This window comes from Lineus longissimus, chromosome 16, assembly GCF_910592395.1.
Source record: "Lineus longissimus chromosome 16, tnLinLong1.2, whole genome shotgun sequence".
In the NCBI taxonomy this organism is placed as follows: Eukaryota; Metazoa; Nemertea; class Pilidiophora; order Heteronemertea; family Lineidae; genus Lineus; species Lineus longissimus.
In genome coordinates, this window is record NC_088323.1 from 7,635,343 (window position 1) to 7,655,850 (window position 20,508).

The 20,508-nt window shown below is 41.1% G+C and overlaps 1 protein-coding gene across 1 annotated transcript in view; it reads right to left on the minus strand.

Annotated features, from left to right (window-relative positions):
* Nucleotides 1-6,785, minus strand: part of LOC135500863 (hemicentin-2-like) — a 34,029-nt gene extending 27,244 nt beyond the window's left edge. The window contains exon 1 of the mRNA XM_064792531.1: nt 6,758-6,785. The gene's annotated coding sequence lies outside the window, so the exon portion shown is untranslated. The remainder of the gene's footprint in view (nt 1-6,757) is intronic.
* Between the last annotated feature and the right edge of the window lie 13,723 nt (nt 6,786-20,508).

Sequence of the window (20,508 nt, forward strand, 5' to 3'; positions counted from 1 at the left end):
CGGGAAAATCATTGAGACAGAAGGTGCCTATAAATTCATCATCGAAGAGTCTCCAATCGCAAGGCGTGTGTATTATGACCTGACGGAATATGAATGTTCAGGTTCAAATAATCGACGCAAGGTGACACCACTAATGTATCTTAGCAGCATACTCTTCAGTGACCTTGAGAAGAAGGAGCTAAAAGATCTTGTGCAGACGCCTGTGATGCAAAAATGGGTGGCATATAAGATGAAGGGAGTCCACAGGCATTTGATAGTGCCATTCGTGAACACCGTTCTCCTGATCATTGGTTTCACGGTGGCAAGTGACAAAGGCATCGGCGAGATGTGCAACTCCAATCCGAATGTTACATTTGTCGACGATTATAACCGAAGACCTGCCAATGCAAGATGGTTATATTTCTACTCAGCCACGGGAGTCGATCTCCTTTACACAATCGGCATGGCTATCGCCTCGGCCAAGAATCATTGGGAAGCCCATCGGTCACATGGTGCAGGCGTCAACCGGCGAAAGCGACCAGTGTTGTTGAACCATAGCAAACAAGTTATTAACAACGGGATCTGCTACGCGTTCCAAGCATTTAGGAACATATCCCTCTACGTTTATGTAATCGTTCCTCTTCTGGTTCCAACATGGAATCGGGGGTTACTTGGGGAAGCCCTACTCTGGATGCGAATCACCTCCCACATATTCTATTGGTGGGATCTGCTATTACATGTCCAGGTTTTCCCAGGCATGACAGACGTCGGGCACATCGTTGCAGGAGTATTCCGCTGTATTGGCATCTTCAGCGCATTTCTCTCCATCTTCTCACTGTTCTTCATATCGCTCTCGGAGGGACTCCGCTCCGTTGCAAATTATTACTGCCTTTCACAACTTGGCTACTCTACAGACAGCCTCTATTCCACATTCTTGATTATGCTAAACATGCTAAACCCGAAGGACGTGGTGCAAAGTTGTTCAACTGTCCCAAGAATGCTGATATTTATGCATTTGTTTGTCGTGTCCTTTCTTGTGATTTTGCTGTTAAATTACCTCATCGCCCTGCTATCGGACACAGTCGGGAAAATAGAGAATCAAAAGGAGATCTTATCGGCAATTACCAAGATCCACGTTAGCATTGATTTCGTTGAGACACAAGCAACACTTTTGGGCTTTTTGCCGAATTTCAGGAAAAACAAAATGGAAGGCAGTTTCACTATTGAATGTGAAGAGTATACTATAATATAAGTTTTTGAGACTTGGGGAATAAAAATCTCCATTGGTAATCGAATTGCGTGGGGAAAACATTTGCGTTGAGGGATGAGTTCAATACATTATTAGGCCTTTTTCGGAGATGATATTAAGACAATTTATACTCAGGAGGAAACTGGTGACTCAAGATGAAACATGCCGTCACAAACGTTTGTTTGAAAATGACAAGGATACTAATTCAGGATACTTCAAGGATACTTTCAGTCACGCAATAAACCCAGCAGACATAGTTCAATCAACGCCATTTTATGCTGTTTTTCCATCTATTGTTTATGCCTTGTGTTCCTACGAGGGAGGATCAATACGCCTTGTCACGTTTTGCTGCTGAGGCAAAGCCGGAAGTTGCATTATGCTGAACGTTTAGCAAATTGTTGATAAAACTCTTTTGCAGCTTTCAAAAGAATGTCGGGGTTTTGTCATTATTCGTTGACCCTTTGGGTGGCAATTAAACTATGACCAACAACATGTTGCGAATTTCTGTCAGCATTTGTTATATTCGACAATATACTCGTTATACAAATTTCCATAATTCTGTGTTAATTGATATACCGGAGCACACTTCTTCTGAATATTATAGACATATGGTAATATTCTAAAGTGGTTTGATTATCGTTTAAACAAGGTTAAGCTGGTTTGGACAAGCCTCCCGTTTGTGGCCAAATACTTTTTAGCAGAAGTTCATCAAATATACCACTAGAATGAAAGAGAAGGGTTTCAATAGCCATTTTGTAAAACAACATTTAAGTTACAGGCGCATATCCGGGTACGTGGGGGAGGGGGGGGGCTCGGTGCAAATAATGTATCGATAAGGCAATTTTTTAAAAATCCTCAATTAAAATGGTTGATAATTTACTAGAGAATAACCAGCAGTTGTTAAAGAACAATTGATGACAACACAGTAGAAGATAAGTACATGTTTGTCATCCGAATACAGTGTCATGTACGGCAGTATTGCAAAGATGTTGGCATCTACAATGTTGTCTGGCACGATCGATGCCATCTCTAAGTAGGATATTCTGTACCTTTCCGGCCATTTCAGTCCGAAACAAAAAGCATGGACCATTCCCTTTGCCCCATTGTTGCATGAAGCGGTTGTAGTTGCGAAAAGTGGCTGACTCAGAAATGTGACGTCATTTGCCGCCCTATAGGGAAATGATTGGGCGGCAAAATCGCCCCATCTACAGTCTATGGTATTTTACCATCACCAGATTCAAAGAAAATTACATTGGGAAAGAGAAAACGGCGGAATGATCAGGTTTTTCAATTGTTCATTCCGAGTGAGGCCTTCGGATGTGACAACAATACGCAAACTGCATTGAAAACTATTAATAAGTAAACAATGGGATAACATCATAGGTTGCAGGACTGGCATTTATCAATACATGTTCATGCATGTGAAATGATGATGATGTTGCAAATTATTTGAACGTTTCAAGTCTCTTTCTGAATTACTTTACAATCGAAAAGATTGTAGTTTTGGCGGGCAATCATCACTTCATACATCAAACATCGGTTTTGCACAAATATTCCGATCAGTTCCTGTAGTTCTCCACTCACCAAAGCTACAGCATCTAGTGAGAGACAAGCGAGAGGGGGTTTACTGAAGGTGGCGTCTTGGTCTAAGACGGGATGTATTCAAGTTGTCATTGGTTCAATATGCGTGGGCAATTCATATTAGTTACCTTTCACCCACTAAGGCACGAATGTAGGTAAAAAAGGTACGGTAAAAAAGGTACCAGTAAAAAAGATATCGGTAAAAAAGGTATCGGTAATAAGGTATCGGCAAAAAAGGTACAGGTAAAAAGGTACTAGGTAAAAAAGGTATAGGTATAGTGTCATTATTGTCAATGCTCTAAATTAGCGACGGATTAGCAGTTTTGTCGGGGGTTACTTTCGTCGAGGCAGCAAATCGCGCCAAAATTGGTTTGGTACACAGGCAAAAGTTTCGTCCAGGATAGCTTCGCGGGGATTAATCATGAACTTTCCATCCATGGGCCATCCATGGATAGTTGATGGAGAGTCTCCATCAGTTATTCATGGATGGACCTCCGTGGATGGAACGTCCATGGGCCATCAGTGGATAGTTGGTGGAATCCGTTATAGAATCTATGATGGGCCATCATAGATTCTATGATGTAATATACTGGTAAACTTTGCCAATTTATTTTTATTTTCCATAAGTTTGAATAATGCCACTCTAACGTGTTTATGCTTCTGATACATCGTTTCTTGCCTATTTTGAGGGTCTCACTTTCAGTTAGCAAAATCGAGTGGGTATTATAGCAAAACCTTATAAACTATCAGTAAGCAACCATTTTTCTGCAATTTATTATGAGAGATGAGTGTTAAGCCACCGAAATTCTACTAGAAATGGAAGATTTTCCTCGAAACAAAGCCAGTACATTGTATTCAACTCTTGTGTAGCAAGAAATGGGGATTCCCAAAACATCAGTGTGTCACTGGTAGTGATGAAGCACCCTTCCATGGGCCAATGGTCACGATCGTTTTCTTTTTTCACTGGTAGTGGAAACAACCTCCCGTGGATGCTAGCCTCAATTGCCTTTCCCCCTGGTATGAGAGTGGAAACAACCTCCCGTGGCCCTGGCGTCTTTTCTCTACCAGTATTATAAGTGAAGAAATGGGGATTCCCAAAACATCAGTGTGTCACTGGTAGTGATGAAGCACCCTTCCATGGGCCAATGGTCACGATCGTTTTCTTTTTTCACTGGTAGTGGAAACAACCTCCCGTGGATGCTAGCCTCAATTGCCTTTCTCACTGGTATGAGAGTGGAAACAACCTCCCGTGGCCCTGGCGTCTTTTCTCTACCAGTATTATAAGTGGTGGAACATTCGAAGTACAACGCGTAATATTCACAACACTTTGTCAAAATATGAAAAATAGTATTTTTGAACCTAACTTACCACTCTGGAACGAATTCCGCGAGTTTTCCATGGCTTATTCACCTTTTATTAAACTCTTTTGCTATAGATCTTCGCGACTAAAGGTATACGCTGGCCCCTTTTCCCTTTTGGCCAGCTAACGAATTCACCAGCTTTGTTTGGAAGGATAGCATATGACGTGTCATGTTTGGCGGTGAAGGACATCAGCAACCTCATTTGGCCACTCCCGCTACTAATTGATTTGTTCTTAGTTTTAACAAGATCATTGTCTACGTGAACGATTTCGTAAACACTCAGAAACTTTCCATGCAAATCCTGTCAAATATTATTATCAAATATTTCCATGCTTTTGTCAGCTTTAACTATAAGGTATTTGTTTCCAAATAGATAGGCTTCGTTATCCTTATACATGAACCATAAGTCATTGAAGACCTCCATCTTTGTTTTGTCATCAATGAGAGTTTTGCATCGGATTGTAAAAGGTCTGAAGGTAAACGAATAAATACATTCTCTATCACACTGGATATTTTTGAGTTGAACACTCCTTTCGTGCAACTCTGCCTTTTGACGCTGTCCTGCTGAACCCAAGTTCTTTACATGTTTAAGCTTGAAGAAAAGTCCACAGTCTTGTATCTTGAACCAGTGTAGAAATGACAGTGAGACAGCGATGGGTCCGTTCGTCTTGCTGTTGCCATATCTTCGTTTCGTAACATAAGTTAGCTCTAAGAAAACATTTTCTCCGCATGTCGCCACTCTAAACCACCGAAAACGTTTACGCCCACTCACAAAACGCGTCTTAAATTCATTATAAGGGATTTTTAGTTTCCGTATGTTACCTCCAAGTTCAAATATGGTGATTTTGACAGTCGACCGTCCCGACACAAACCAGTTAGCTCTTGTATTACTTATTCCTACAAAACTATTCCCATACTCACCAGATATGAGGACTAGCTCTTTTACAGTGAAATGCCTAGTCAGTATATAAGAAGACATTGCCTTGTTCAGGCGATAGACATACACATTTCGAGGCGTTGAGAAGATTCTATCGACAGGAGTGGCCATCGCGACTACCTGGAGTCCCTGGTGGTAATAAACTCTAGCACTATGCGCTGGAAACTCTCCTTTAATTGTGATATCTTGCTTCAAGTGATATAGATGCTGAATCACAGAGAACAACATCTTTAGTGAGAGCTGCAACCGATATGTTTAGCCGAGTCGTTCGTTTGCTGCCCAAACATTATTTGCCTGCCGGTGCCACTCGGATATTGACGCAAACCTCAATTTATCTTGGTATTGCCTCAACCATCAAAGACAGAGAAAAATCAGTAACTCATTGTTCGGAACAAACCCAACTCCCGAGCCATTGCTCGTTAAGATTCGGAAAATCAGTCATTGATTCTCCGGGTGAGTCAGCTGAACATCACTAATTCGGAAAGAGCATCCTAGGTAACCTATGTTTAAATGGTATTCTGTACGGTCTTCCGAAAGGTACTATTCCACTCCAGCGCATTCGAAATTGGGCTGCCAGGATAGTTTGCCGCCGGCGGAAATTTGAGCACATAAAACCTGTGCTCAAAGAGTTACACCTGCTTCCGGTAAAATGCAGGATCTCACACAAGGCGGTTTCCTTGGCATACAAGGTTTTAAACGGACCTCCACCAAAGTATTTCGTTGGGATACTACGACCAGAGAACAATCCACAGCACACACGAACTTCAAACATTGTCCAACTTTCTGCTGCGGTGCAACGGTGAAACCTTAGACAGAAGCTCAGTACGGGTATTTGCTATGGAAAGGTGCTAACTCTATGTGTTAGTGTTAACGGCAATGTCATGCGAGTTAATTCGGAGTGAACACTAGAATACAAAAACTGTTAATTTCGAATTAACCTTTGGTTGTCCTAGAACTTTGCAAAGAGATCTAATCTCATGGTTAACAGCGGGCTTATTCTTCTTAATAGTGTTAACCCAGAGTTTACCGAAGGATTTGACGAGGTCATTGAAATCCAGGACACAAACTAACAGTTAACCTTTAACCTTTTTGGCAGGGGAAAGCGTTTGAATGTTGTCACGATTCGATGTTGCGCCCAGATTGACGCTGCGAGCACTGATGACACAACCGACGGGTTTCTGCACTTCACGTTTAATATAGGAATTAAAATAGAATAAACAGGAAACATACTAAGTAACTGGTAACTATGAACAAGTAAACACACCCAGCGGCAAGCATGCAATTAGCTTAACTAAATTACTAATTAATTAATTACTCGGCTGGAGCTCCATACACCACACAGTACTTTGACCCGCCCATACACATACAATACCAGACGGTCATACCGGACAACACCCTGTCCTCCCACATGTACATTATCACTGTACACTTCTACAGGCCTATACACAAAGACCTATACAAAGCTGGCTATCTACAACCAAACTAATACAAACTGGTATATCACACCAAACTAATACAAACTGGCTTATCACACCAAACTAACTAAACAACCCAACTGAATACGTGTAACTACTTTGAAACTGGTTTCACTGAACCTAGCGATATCTACCAAGTGTACATTGTATATTAAAAAAGGTTTGGCACACTTACCCTAAGCAAATTCACACCTCATTCCTTCTCCTCATTCACACCAGACAGGAAGTGCTCAGAAACCCACTGGGCAACTTCCTACAATACACCCATTCAAACCAAACATTAACCCCTTCACACCAACACTCATACTGACACACTGACAACCATAGTTAGAAATGACGCGTTTTGGGACAAATGTTTAGAAGTAGAAAGTGCCCTCCTTGAAAAGGTTTCCCGCCCTGTTGTATCCTGACGAATTGTGTAATATGTTATGGTGGCCTCAACCGTCAACAGCTGAGAGAATAAAGCGTATAATCAAATCATTATTCCCCGAACATTCTATCCAAGGACATTTCAACTTTCTACACCCTATTCAAACAAACATATCCCACACAGCAACAAAATTATATGCACGGGTGAAGCCTATTTCCGTTAGAAGCTATACAGAGCAATGTTTTGACGTCTCCTCCAGCGAACTATGTTGTGAGTCAAAGCGCAGTACTAATGTAATTCCGAAAGTGGTGATTCTCTTGACCTGGGAAATATCTTTTTTCGAAGTACAAAACCATTTCGTTCGATTTCTGCAGGTGTGGTACACCACAAGCTCATTCTCCGCAGCTGTTTTGTGGAATGGGCTCCCTTTTGAGGTCCGGCAGGCAAAGAACCTTGCATCATTTCAAACGATGCTCAAGACCCATCTTTTTTCGCTTGTAATTTTGTTATGAATATTGTAAAAGCGCCTTTGAACGAATTTAATCTGAAAAGGGCGCTTAAATTTAAATATGGTATATACATACATACATACATACAAGCAAACCGCTCGACCCGCAGCCTAAAGGTTTTCCAAGCCAATGACCACTACTCGGGTGTGGTCTGATATATATCTCTTGAAATTGATCCCGTGCGGTTTTGTGTATGAAACCTCCGAAAATCAGAAATCAAACCATGTAAACCATGGTAACCGAATGAGCCCATAAAAAATCATACAGATTCCAGACAAAATTTCCCGCTATTTTTAAAAAAGGACCGACTGAATCTGGATAGTGAGTTCTTGCCTGATACCGTAATAAGATCCAGCCCCACCAATCATCAGTCTGTAAAGTGCAGATATATCTCCAGGCTACTACTCGGGAATCTCCTTTGACATGGAGGACCAGAAAAACAGAATACCTCTCGATCAATTATCTATCACGTATACCATTGGGAGAAACCAATAGTGTTTTACACTGTCACTTGGTTGCTCAAAAAGCTACACGTACCTTCTTCTGGTATACCCGTGAACCCATTTGACGACACGCCACCACCCTCTCCATACGCGTGGCCTTCTTTTCACTCAGATGACAGAGAAACCGTGCATCAACGTGTAGCACGGCTACTGTTAAGCAGTCCGGATTGATACACAATAGAGCACACGCTAAAAGAGAACTAGCATCGTGTGTGCCTCCATCTGGTTGACCGATGCCGATGTTAAAGACAACTATAGTGAACTCTGCACTGTGTGCAAGCGCCGCCATGTCCACCAAAGCCACCGAACATAAAAAAACTCATAAATCCAACGATCACCTAGCACTGTAAGGTAACGCTGTTAAACGTCATAATTGATCTGTTTGTCTGCAGCAAGATGTCTTAACATGCCGTATTCAATATTTTGCGACCACTACGCTGATGATTCAGGGTTATCTAAGGCACATCGGATCGGATCTTCGCAGTCCAGGCTATTGTTCATATTATCAATATTGATTAATCCATACTGGATATTATATGTATGCACCGCAATCATGGAGAGTCTGGCTGAAATAAAAAAAGCGAATCTCAATCTCAAGTCATTTATCATCCTCACACATCAAACGAGTTCAGAGATTTTGATATGGTTCGTTTGACATCAGGACAGTTGTGTCTTACATTTCAAATGACAACTTCATAAAACTGCATCGAATATAGACATCAAGACCCCTACCTGGCTGACGGTGGTTGCAAAGCAGAAACAGTGTGAGGTTAGTCACAAGAGATACTAAAAGACTGGACAACATCATCCTGCAGGACCGTGCTGAAAGCAACCGACAAAGAAGCTCTCTTCGGAGAATTTGCTGGAATGATCAAGTTCCAAATGACAGAGCACACAGGACCTATCGCCAATACTTCACCGTCATCGCTCGCTCATGGGGTAGAATGATAATGATGGGGGACCGACGATGATATTTACTTTATTAGCTCTCACTCTCATGAAATACAGAATTGGTTTCGAACTGAAACAGTAGCACAATACAATCTAAGGAACAATAACAGTTGTCAAACGGCGTGATCCTAACCGTAATGGATAGAATGGGTAGGATCGATTCTGATGACTAAGCGTTTTGAATAGCATGGGTAAGATCGATTCTTATGACTGATGATAGCTGCTGGCTTCTTGATTTTATTTATTGTTCTCCGTTACAAAACCAAACGTTAAAGGAACTATAGGCAGTAGCTAGGTCGGCAAGATAAAATCACAAGAAGTCGCCAATAGGAGTCTCTCACATCTCACAGTACGTCAAATCTATTCGCGCTTGTAGGAGGCATATATTTAGTGCTGAATCTACACAAACACATTAGATGAATAGTTTATCGTATGGTTGGTTTGAGACGAAAAAACATGATATGTAATATAAAGTAAGTGTGCTGAGGGGGGCAAATTTGTTAGTTATCAACTAGTAGTATCAATTAGTAGTATCAGTTTCAAATATTGTTGATCAGGGAACAATATCCCAGTAAACTCGGCAAATTAGTTATGCCGAGAACGACAGAGGGTCCCAAAAATATGTAAGGTGTCCAAAATATGTAATATGTCATTGGTGGTGTTGGTGGAACCACTCTCCCTCGAGCCATTAACCTCTTTTCAACTACCAGTGTTAATGGTGCTGGAAAACCTGAATTACTACCCGGATTAATTTTAGTGTAAAAGAATCGCACTCTTGGACGTAACCGGTCGCCTTGGATCGAATTCTGTTCATTTTAGTTACTCATATTCATTAAGACGAATGACTACAGATCTTTGCAGTTAGGGGTTTACTCCGGCCACTCACTATATTCCTCCTAGGCCAGCCAACGAATTCACCATCCTTGTTTGGATAGAGAACAACATGACAAAGCTAGCTGGAAAGGATACCAGTAACCTCATTTAGCTCTCGTTAGGGAGTTTTTTTTTGAATATCCTGTAAACGGGCCTGGTCAATTTCTGACACCGGACCATCTTTATAAAGTGTGATTTCAGGGACATCAGATACATTATATTCATAGAACTGCATATCGTTGGAAAGATAAATGTCTTAACTATGTCACTGATGCACTTTTGATACGTGGACATTCATGTATAAACAGAAAACGTGACAACTTTATCAGCTTCAGAACTGCACTCACCATTTTCACTTTGAAATCATCGAAGGTCAAGGTCGGAGGTTAAAGGTCACAAAAAATCCATTGGGGAATAATATCAGATGACACTGTTTTTTTAGCAAAGATTAACTATTGGCCAGTAAAATTAAGTAAAAAAAACAGGGGGTCAACCATCTAGTTTTTCTAATATTGAGGAAAATTTGCAGAAAACCTAAAAATGGCAACTCCGAACTCGACTCCATTTCTGGGATCTGGCACCAGCACACCATGACTTCGATGTGTCACAACGCCATTTTTTCCAGGAAATTATTCAAATATCTTGATATCCGCCAAATTGCAAAAGCTTCCCATTTACAAAAATAGGCTGGATGACCCCTTTCCTGTAACAGATGGTCCTGCACGACCAATTAACCCGAAAACTGACAAATTCAAAGTTTATTAGGAACTACGGCTAGGGTTGGCCGCGCATGAATACAAAAAAACCTCCCTAATGAGACCTTAGCCACTCCCACTAGTAATAAATTTGTTTTTGATTTTAACCACATTTTTTCCTCGTTACCATGGTTACCGATTTCGTACATATTTAGAAACGTCCCATTCACCTCGTGTGTTTTACGAAATTGATCGTGTATTTTGTCAGCTTCAACTATTAGGTAATTTTTCCCAAGGCAATAGGCTTTCGTTAGATTGATTCCTGAACCATACGTCATTGAAGACCTCCATCTTTGTTTTGACACCGATGAGAGTTGAAAATGGGTTGATCCTATTAGTAGTAAGAGCATAAAGATTGTGTTTACTCGAAAAGTCCTGACAGTAGATTCGGTGGTTTTGAATTTGAATTGGTACAGTAGTTTTTCTGTGATTTTATATGTGACAGTCAACATTCAACCGGAGTGTACTTCAGGAAATTACAGTTCCGATGTTCTTCATGAATGCTTTGCATCATCTAATACGAAAAATAGCGCCTTCGGTTTGTTCTGCGGTTAGCTAGAAAAAAAGGAAAATGTGCTACCCAACAACGTCTTCTTCTCGAGCGTCTTCACATTGGATGTTTCATAGTGTGCCAGTTGTACAGGCCATGTTATATTGCTGACTGAGTCATGTTTTGACGCAGAGTGTAGGCCAGCTACCGTGTATTCGTGTACTCGCTGCATCAGGAAACTGCTGCAATCTTACACAAATGTCAATCTACACTTCTCACACTTGACACAAGAATATTTTGATAGCATGGCAAACACCAACAAGATACCTTCTCTAAGTGCATGGCCAATCCTCGCTGTAACCATGATGATTTAAATGAAGTTGTCAATTGAAATTCAATCAGGAGAAAACATTTTATTGATTCCGTGTCAAAACGTTCTAAATTTGGTGACCAACAACATGTTGCGAACTTCTGTCAGCATTTGTTACATTCTACAATATACTCGATCGTTATACAAATTTCCATAATTCTGTGTTAATTGATATCCCGGAGCACACTTCTTCTGAAAATTATAGACATATTGTAATATTCTAAAGTGGTCTGATTATCGTTTAAATAAGGTTAAGCTGGTTTGGACAAGCCTCCCGTTTGTGGCCAAATACTTTTTAGCAGAAGTTCATCAAATATACCACTAGAATGAAAGAGAAGGGTTTAAATAGCCATTTTGTAAAACAACATTTAAGTTACAGGCGCATATCCGGGGACGTGGGGGGGGGGGGGCTCGGTGGAGATAATGTATCGATAGGCAATTTAAAAAAATCCTCAATTAAAATGGTTGATAATTTACTAGAGAATAACCAGCAATTGTTAAAGAACAGTTGATGACAACACAGTAGAAGATAAGTATGTCATTCGAATACAGTGTCATGTACGGCATCATTGCCAAGATGTTGGCATCTACAATCATGTCTGGCACGATCGATGCCATCAATTAGTTGGATATTATGAACCTTTCCGGCCATTTCAGTTCGAAACAAAAAACATGGACCAATCCCTTTGATCATTAATGCATGAACCGGTTGTTGTTGCGAAAAGTGGCTGACTCAGAAATGTGTCGTCATTTGCCGCCCTATAGGGAAATGATTGGGAGGCCAGATCACCCCATCTACAGTCTATGGTATTTTACCATCACCAGATTCAAAGAAAATTACATTGGGAAAGTGAAAACGGCGGAATGATCAGGTTTTTTAATTGTTCATTCCGAGTGAGGCCTTCGGATGTGACAACAATACGCAAACTGCATTGAAATCGATTAATTACTAAACAATGGGATAACATCATAGGTTTCAGGACTGGCATTTATCAATACATGTTCATGCATGTGAAATGATGATGATGTTGCAAATTATTTGAACGTTTCAAGTCTCTTTCTGAATTACTTTACAACCGAAAAGATTGTAGTTTTGGCGGGCAATCATCACTTCACACATCAAACATCGGTTTTGCACAAATATTCCGATGAGTTCTTGTAGTTCTCCACTCACCAAAGCTACATCATCTAGTGAGAGACAAGCGGGAGGGGGTTTACTGAAGGTGGCTTCTTGGTCCAACACGGGATGTTTTCAAGTTGTCATTGGTTCAATATAAAGGTAAAAAGGTATTAGGTAAAAAAGGTATAAGCACAGTGTCTTTATTGTCAATGCTATAAATTAGCGACGGGTTAGCAGTTTTGTCGGGGGTTACTTTCGTCGAGGCACCGGCACATACGCCAGGCTGTTCCAACTTACCACCGCCACAGCAAATCGCGCCAAAATTGGCTTGGTATACAGGCAAAAGTTTCCGTCCAGGATAGTTAATAATAAAATAATAATAATAATAATAAAATACCAGATATTATAGTGCTTCGATCATGCATTGCATGCTCCGAAGCACTTTACATAAAAGTTAAAGGATTATGTATATATTATTTAAAAGAAAAAAAGAAACATTGATGATAAAAGATTATACAAAACAGTAGGTCTAGATGAGGAGATAAAAAAAAATACAAACACAAGTAAGAGCGAATGTCCAATAAAATATGTCTAAAGAATTGACTAGATACCATAGGTGTTCTTAAAAAGAAAAGTTTTCAAAGCATGTTTAAAAGGTCCTATGTCGTGAATATCTTTTCAGTAAGATGGAAGGGAGTTCCACAGTTTTGGGCCAGCCACCCGGAAAGACCTGTCGCCATACAGCTTTGTTTTGGACCGTGGAACAGATAAAACAACGGAGTTGGACGATCGTAATGATCTGGTTGGTTTTAAAATGTCGATCATGTCGATAATGTAACCAGGTGCCTGATGATGTATGGCACGGAAAGTGTGTAAAATCAGTTTAAAATCAATGCGTGCTTTAACCGGGAGCCAGTGTAAATTAACCAAAGCAGGTGTAATATGGTCTCGACGCTTAGTCCTAGTAATGATCCGAGCGGCAGTATTCTGAACACGACGGAGACGATTGATTGTAGTATCAGGGACACCATAGAGTAGAGCATTACAATAGTCCATTCGCAATGTGACTAGAGAGTGTACCAGTGTCTTTACAGCATCATCAGGTAGGAATCTCCGAATACGTCCAATGTTTCTTAGATGCATGTAACATGACCGTGTAGTGAAGCTTATGTGTTTGTCCATAGTCAATGACTGGTCAAGGACCACACCCAAGTTCCTCACAGATGATGCAAATGCAATATTTGTTCCCCCAACGGTAACGCTGCAATCAGATGCGTCCTTATAACGAAGTGTTGAGAATAAGATGGTTTCCGTTTTGTCACCATTTAACTTGAGCATGTTCGTATCCATCCACGACTGAATATCAACCAGACATGATTCGAGACGCTGGATAGCAGATATCTGACAGTTCACATTGCTTTTCTTAAAAAAGATGTACAGTTGTGTGTCGTCAGCATACATGTGATATTCTAGACCATGACTGCGTATTAAGTCACCTAATGGCTTAGTGTACATGGTATACAATTTGGGACCAAGTACTGAACCTTGCGGAACTCCGAACTGAAGTGGAGTCTTACTGGAGACTTTGCCGTTGATCGATACGGATTGATAACGTCCGTTTAAATAGGAAGAAAACCAATTCAGAGCCGGTCCTGTAATACCGTATGTTGTATTGAGACGTTCCAAGAGAATCGAATGGTCGATAGTATCGAATGCAGCTGAGAGATCCAACATGACAAGGATTCCCACATTACCAGAGTCCAGTGCACTTAGGATGTCAGACTGAACACGCATCAGAGCGGTTTCAGTCGAATGGTGAGCAGTATAGGCACTTTGAAAAGGTTCTAGGAGGGAATTAGCAGCGAGGTACCGATCAAGTCTCAAGCCAACCACTTTTTCCAAGATCTTTGAAATAAAACTAAGATTTGAAACTGGCCGATAGTTTTTGAGCGTTTCCTGATCGAGTCCTGGTTTCTTAAGGAGGTACCACGCCGTCCTTTAGTGACTGGTTCACAATCCTCGTTATCAGTGGGAGAACCTCCTCAAGGCAGTCCTTCATGAGCCACGTCGGCCACGGGTCTAAAACGCTTGATTTACTCGCACTTGTTTTGATGACCTTTCGAATTTCCTCGTCAGTTGTGGGCTCGAAAACTGATAATCCACGTGAGCTAGTTCCTCGTGCTAGTTCAGATAGGTTGGAAAACTTGGGGCCACCGCTACTCGCCCCTGACATACCATCACGAATCATAACGATTTTGTCCGTAAAAAAAGTATTGAACCGGTTTGCGAGTTCACCTTCCGATTGATGCTCTGGAAGCAGTGGGGATGCGTTGGCTCCGAGAAGATGCTTCACTATCCTATTGATATTTTTCTGATCCTTACCACAGTCCGAAATTTTATTCTGAAAGTAGGAGCGCCTTGTATCAACAAGCATGTTATTGACCAATCGACACTGCGCCTGATACATTTGACGGTGAACTTCAAGCTTGCTATTACGCCACTGGCGTTCAAGACGGCGGCGGACCCGTTTAGCTTCGTGTAGTTCTTCGGTGTACCAAGGGGCATTTTGTCGAAGTGTTATAGTTGACGGGGATTAATCATGAACTTTCCATCCATGGGACATCCATGGATAGTTGATGGTGAGTCTCCATCAGCTATCCATGGCTGGACCTCGTGGATGGAACGTCCATCGGCCATCAGTGGATAGTTGGTGGAATCCGTTATAGAATCTATGATGGACCATCGGAATATACGGGTAAACTTGGCCAATTTATTTTTATTTTCCATAAGTTTGAATAATGCCACTCTAACGTGTTTATGCTTTTGATACATCATCGTTTCTTGCCTATTTTGAGGGTCTCACTTTCAGTTAGCAAAATCGAGTGGGTATTATAGCAAAACCTTATTGATATCAATAAGCAACCATTTTTCTACAATTTATTATGAGAGATGAGAGTTAAGCCACCTAAATTCTACTAGAAATGGAAGATTTTCCTCGAAACAAAGCCAGTCCATTGTATTCAACTGTTGTGTAGCAAGAAATGGGGATTCCCAAAACATCAGTGTGTCACTGGTAGGGATGAAACACCCTTCCCTGGGCCAATGGTCACGATCGTTTTCTTTTTTCACTGGTAGTGGAAACAACCTTCCGTGGGATCCTAGCCTCAATTGCCTTTCTCCCTGGTATGAGAGTGGAAACAACCTCCCGTGGCCATGGTGTCTTTTCTCTACCAGTATTATAAGTGGTGGAACACTCGAAGTACAACGCGTAATATTCACAACATTTTGTCAAAATATGAAAAAATATGGTATTTTTGAACCTAACTTACCACTCTGGAACGAATTCCGCGAGTTTTCCATGGCTTATTCACCTTTTATTAAACTCTTTTGCTATAGATCTTCGCGACTAAAGGTATATGCTGGCCCCTATTCCCCTTTGGCCAGCTAACGAATTCACCAGCCTTGGTTGGAAGGATAGCATATGACGTGTCATGTTTGGCGGTGAAGGACATCAGCAACCTCACTTGGCCACTCCCGCTACTAATTAATTTGTTCTTAGTTTTAACGAGATCATTGTCTACGTGAACGATTTCGTACACACTTAGAAACTTTCCATTCAAATACTGTCTTTTATGAAATATTTCGATGCTATTGTCAGCTTTAACTATAAGGTATTTGTTTCGAAATAGATAGGCTTCGTTATATTTATACATGAACCATAAGTCATTGAAGACCTCCATCCTTGTTTTGTCATCAATGAGAGTTTTGCATCGGATTGTAAAAGGTCTGAAGGTAAACGAATAAATGCATTCTCTATCACACTGGATATTTTTGAGTTGAACACTCCTTTCGTTCAACTCTGCCTTTCGACGCTGTCCTTCTGAACCCAAGTTCTTTACATGTTTAAGCTTGAAGAAAAGTCCACAGTCTTGTATCTTGAACCAGTGTAGAAATGACAGTGAGACAGCGATGAGTCCGTTCGTCTTACTGTTGCCATATCTTCGTTTCGTCGCATAAGTTAGCTTTAAGAAAACATTTTCTCCGCATGTCGCCACTCTAAACCACCGAAAACGTTTACGCCCACTCACAAGACGCGTCTTAAATTCATTATAAGGGATTTTTAGTTTCCGTATGTTACCTTTAAGGTCAAATATGGTGATTTTGACAGTCGTATGATCCAACACAAACCAGTTAGCTCCTGTATTACTTATTCCTACAAAACTATTCCCATACTCACCAGATATGAAGATTAGCTCTTTTACAGTGAAATGCCTAGTCAGTATATACGAAGACATTGCCTTGTTCAGGCGATAGACATACACATTTCGAGGCGTTGAGAAGATCTTATCGACAGGAGCGGCCATCGCGACTACCTGGAGTCCCTGGTGGTAATAAACTATAGCACCCTGCGTTGGAAACTCTCCTTTAATTGTGATATCTTGCGTCAAGTGATATAGATGCTGAATCACAGAGAACAACATCTTTAGTGAGAGCTGCAACCAATATGTTTAGCCGAGTCGTTCGTTTGCTGCCCAAACATTATTTGCCTGCCGGTGCCACTCGGATATTGACGCTAACCTCAATTTATCTTGGTATTTTCCCAACCATCAAAGACAGAGAAAAATCAGTGACCCTTTGTTCGGAACAAACCCAACTCCCGAGCCATTGCATCGATCTCACACAAAGCGTTTCCTTTGGCATACAAGGTTTTAAACGGACCTCCACCAAAGTATTTCGATGGGATACTACGACCAGAGAACAATCCACAACACACACGATCTTCAAACATTGTTAAATTTTCTGCTGCCGTGCAACGGTCTCCCCAACATGTGAAACTCTCTCCAAACAATGACACTTTCAAAAGTCGGCTTAAGACCAAATTGTTTCAGGACGACTTTGGTAGGGTAGCGGCTTTATCAGGTTTTGGAAAGGCGAAATTTTTTTTTTTACTTTATTATTACTATCATCGAAAAAGGCACAAAAAGGGAAAAGGGGAGGAAAACTGATTTCATGTCTTTCCTGAGTCATTTCAACTATGTCTAGATGTGTTTCGAGGCCACTAAAGCCAAGTTGCTCTTTCAAATGCTTATCCATAAATAACCTATTTTAGGACAAGGTTGTCTCATCTTTTTATTTAAGAGGCTGATATATTCTGATGTTCGTATCTCAGCCCAGCATCAAGAGATCCTCATGTATCAGACATCATTTTACAGAATAAGCCAGTACCAATAGGTCAATTTCAGGAATTTCTCCCTACAGCCTCAATTTGGGAGAGTGGGTTACATATCTCAATATCATAGTGACACAGAGACAAAATGAGGCCCTTCGATCCGTTAATTTAACCATCACCCGCGTATGAGGCATACATTTAGGCGGTAAGAACTGGTCTACTAAATGACTTTCAATTTAAAAAAAGGGATCGTTCTGGGTTATGGGCGGTTATTACCGCAAATAAAGACAAACCAAAGCAAAGACACTTGTGTAGCATATCAAGGACACGTAGATTGATACTCCTATGTGTGCCACATCAAAGACATCTAACGATGCGAAGTCAACAGACGGCGCCACCGTCTTGGGAAAAGTAAAAACGACATCGACAACTTCAGGTTTTTGTTGATATAAGCGACTAGCGGGAAAATGCACATGTGTTGTTATGTCTCTATTGCATCTATTCGTAGTAGACTGTCGTATTTTGAGATCCCCTTTCTTTTCAACATCATCAATCATACTAGTATACCATAACCATGGATAGAGATAAGTTAGAAAACTGTGTCAACCTCCTTCAACTTTTTACTTTTCCCAAGACGGTGGCGCCGTCTGTTGACTTCGCATCGTTATCTTTGACGTGGTGTATAGTCCAGAGAGGTATTGCCTTCATGTCTTATCTGTGCTGTGTATGGCTCATGAAAACAACTGTCCATCCCAGAGAGGTTGTGGTCTAGTTTTATCTATGCTGTATCAAACAAAAACAAAACATGCATTCCAGATGTCTTTGATGTGGCACACATAGGAGTATCAATCTACGTGTCCTTGATATGCTACACAAGTGTCTTTGCTTTGGTTTGTCTTTATTTGCGGTAACAACCGCCCATACTGGGTCCTCATATTTTTAATGGGAAAAAATTCGAGTGGTTCCATCTCAACTACTTCAATGTGTCAAAAATAGAATTCAGCGTAAGAGGTTGCTACATGCACTTAACTCATTTTTGACCAAATTTTCGCTTCGGCGACTCATGGTTCTCACCGCCTCAATTGCTGATGCTTTTGTGTTGCTCCTTAAGTAAAGTTCAATCGGGGTTGATCGACTTCCCAGGATTGTAGCTGACACGAGGTCGAGTTACAGTTTGTAACCGCCGCCGTATACGTATAGACGCACACAGCCACGACGAGTAACAGCACAATATGGCTTCAGATCTAGTAGACTGCAAGCCATACATGCCATAATCACATTGAAACCTTAGACAGAAGCTCAGTACGAGTATTTGCTTTGGAAAGGTGCTAACTCTATGTGTTAGTGTTAACGCAATGTCATGCGAGCTAATTCGGAGTGAACACTAGAATAAAAAAACTGTTTATTTTGAATTAACCTTTGGTTGTCTTAGAACTTTGCAAAGAGATCTAATCTCATGGTTAACAGCGGGCTTATTCTTGTTAATAGTGTTAAACCAGGGTTTACCGAAGGATATGACCTCACCAAGTGCTTCTTAACCTTTTTGCCAGGAGTAAGCGTTTGAATGTTGCCACGATTCGATGATGCGCCCAGATTGACGCTGCGACCAGTGATGACACAAACGACGGGTTTCTGCACTTCACGATTCGATGTTGCGCCCAGATTGACGCTGCGACCAGTGATGACACAACCGACGGGTTTCTGCACTTCACGATTCGATGTTGCGCCCAGATTGACGCTGCGACCAGTGATGACACAACCGGCGGGTTTCTACACTTCACGTTTAATATAGGAACTTAAATAGAATAAACAGGAAACATACTAAGTAACTGGTAGAAATTTAACTATGAACAAGTAAACACAACCAGTGGCAAGCATGCTACTAGCTTAACTCAATTACTAATTAATTGATTACTCGGATGGAGCTCTATACACCACACAGTACTTTGACCCGCCCATACATATACAATACCAGACGGTCATACCGGACAACACCCTGTCCTCCCACATGTACATTACCACTGTACACTTCCACAGGCCTATACAAAAAGACCTATACAAAGCTGGCTCTCTACAACCAAACTAATACAAAACTGGCTTATCACACCAAACTAATACAAACTGGCTTATCACAACAAACTAACTAAACAACCCAACTGAATACGTGTAACTACTTTGAAACTAGTTTCACTGAACCTAGCGATACGTGTACATTGTATATTAAGAAAGGTTTGGCACACTTACCCTGAGCAAATTTACACCTCACTCCTTCTCCTCATTCACACCAGACAGGAAGTGCTTAGAAACCCACTGGGCAACTCCCTACAACACAACCATGTAAAGGTAATTCCGCACTAATGTAATTCCGAAAGTGGTGATTCTCTTGACCTGGGAAATATCTTTTTTTGAAGTACAAAACCATTTCGTTTGATTTCTGCCGAAGTGGTACACCACAAGCAAACCGCTCAACTCGCAGCCTAAAGGTTTTCCAAGCCAATGACCACCACTCGGGTGCGGTCTGACATCTATCTCTTGAAATCGATCCCGTGCGGTTTTGTGTATGAAACCTCCGAAAATCAGAAATCAAACCATGTAAACCATGGTAACCGAGTGAGCCCATAAAATTTCATGCAGATTCCAGACAAAATTTCCCGCTATTTTAAAAAAAGGACCGACTGAATGTGGATAGTGAGTTCTTGCCTGATACCGTAATAAGATCCAGCCCCACCAATCACCAGTCTGTAAAGTTTAGATATATCTCCGGGCTACTACTCGAGAACCTTCTTGGACATGGAGGACCAGAAAAACAGAATAC